The 1,977-nt window shown below is 55.4% G+C and overlaps 1 non-coding gene across 1 annotated transcript in view; it reads right to left on the bottom strand.

Annotated features, from left to right (window-relative positions):
- Nucleotides 1-212: 212 nt before the first annotated feature.
- LOC145207895 (small subunit ribosomal RNA) overlaps nucleotides 213-1,977 on the bottom strand; it is a 1,823-nt gene continuing 58 nt past the window's right edge. The window contains exon 1 of the ribosomal RNA XR_013854287.1: nucleotides 213-1,977. This exon is cut by the window's right edge and continues 58 nt beyond it. This is a non-coding gene — a ribosomal RNA (small subunit ribosomal RNA).

Below are 1,977 nucleotides of genomic sequence, written 5' to 3'. Positions count from 1 at the left end.
GGTTCGCCGACGCATGAAGCCGGCTTCGCGGAGCTGGCACTCGGCGCGCAATTTACCAGGTGACCGGTGGCGTTGGGATCCGGCAGCGGCCGGGGTACCTTCGCCGTTCGGGCGGTCGCGCACGCGCGCACATTGGAGTGACGCACGTGCGGTCGCAGCCGTTTCTCGAGCCTCGCCTCGACCGTTGTGCGCTGACGCCCAACGTCGACCGTTAATGATCCTTCCGCAGGTTCACCTACGGAAACCTTGTTACGACTTTTACTTCCTCTAAATGATCAAGTTAGATCGTCTTCTCGGACACCGGCCCGGCCGTTGCCGACCGCGCCAGGTCCAATCGGAGGACCTCACTAAACCATTCAATCGGTAGTAGCGACGGGCGGTGTGTACAAAGGGCAGGGACGTAATCAACGCGAGCTGATGACTCGCGCTTACTGGGCATTCCTCGTTCAAGGGAAACAATTGCAATTCCCTATCCCTAGCACGACCGGGGTTCAGCGGGTTACCCGGACCTTTCGGCCAAGGCGAGCACACGCTGATCCGGTCAGTGTAGCGCGCGTGCGGCCCCGAACATCTCAAGGGCATCACAGACCTGTTATTGCTCAATCTCGTGTGGCTAAACGCCACTAGTCCCTCTAAGAAGTTAAACGCCGACCGATCGGGTCGCGTAACTAGTTAGCAAGCCAGAGTCTCGTTCGTTATCGGAATTAACCAGACAAATCGCTCCACCAACTAAGAACGGCCATGCACCACCACCCACAGAATCAAGAAAGAGCTCTCAATCTGTCAATCCTCACTGTGTCCGGGCCGGGTGAGATTCCCCGTGTTGAGTCAAATTAAGCCGCAGGCTCCACGCCTGGTGGTGCCCTTCCGTCAATTCCTTTAAGTTTCAGCTTTGCAACCATACTTCCCCCGAACCCAAAGACTTTGGTTTCCCGCAAGCTGCCGGGGAGGTCGTCAAACTAACGCCCCCCGATCGCTGGTTGGCATCGTTTATAGTCAGAACTAGGACGGTATCTGATCGTCTTCGAACCTCTGACTTTCGCTCTTGATTAAAGAAAACATTCTTGGCAAATGCTTTCGCAGTCGCTCGTCTTGCGCCGATCCAAGAATTTCACCTCTAGCGGCACAGTACGAATGCCCCCGTCCGTCCCTCTTATCATTACCTCGCGCTCCGAAAACCAACAAAATAGAACCGAGGTCCTATTCCATTATTCCATGCACCATTATTCAGGCGAGCCGCCTGCTTTGAACACTCTAATTTTTTCAAAGTAAACGTCCCGGCCGCCGCCGACACTCAGTCAAGGGCACCGGCGGAGCGCCGGGGGTGAGGGCCAGGTGCGGCCAGTGCACGCCTTGCGACGGACCGGCCGCCTGCGCCCAAGATCCAACTACGAGCTTTTTAACCGCAACAACTTAAATATACACTTTTGGAGCTGGAATTACCGCGGCTGCTGGCACCAGACTTGCCCTCCAATGGATACTCGTTAAAGGTTTTAAAGTGTGCTCATTCCAATTACAGGGCCTCGTTTAGAGTCCTGTATTGTTATTTTTCGTCACTACCTCCCCGCGTCGGGAATGGGTAATTTGCGCGCCTGCTGCCTTCCTTGGATGTGGTAGCCGTTTCTCAGGCTCCCTCTCCGGAATCGAACCCTGATTCCCCGTCACCCGTAAGAACCTCGGTAGGCCGATACCCTACCGACGAAAGTTGATAGGGCAGACACTTGAATGATCCGTCGCCGGTGCGAGACCGTGCGATCCGCTGAGTTACCCAGAGTCGCCAAGACGTGTCGGGCGCGACGAAACGCCGGCCCGGTCGGTTTTTGGACTGATAAATGCACGCCCGCCGTGAGGCAGGCGCCTGCCGCATGTATTAGCTCTAGATTTTGTACAGGTATCCACGTACGATGTACGATCAAATGAACCATAACTGATTTAATGAGCCATTCGCAGTTTCACTGTACGAGAGCGCGTACTTAG

This window comes from Phallusia mammillata, unplaced genomic scaffold, assembly GCF_965637545.1.
Source record: "Phallusia mammillata unplaced genomic scaffold, kaPhaMamm4.hap1.1 HAP1_SCAFFOLD_184, whole genome shotgun sequence".
Lineage (NCBI taxonomy): Eukaryota > Metazoa > Chordata > Ascidiacea > Phlebobranchia > Ascidiidae > Phallusia > Phallusia mammillata.
The sequence above is the reverse complement of the archived record's forward strand: the minus strand, read 5'-3'. Positions and strand labels throughout refer to the sequence as shown.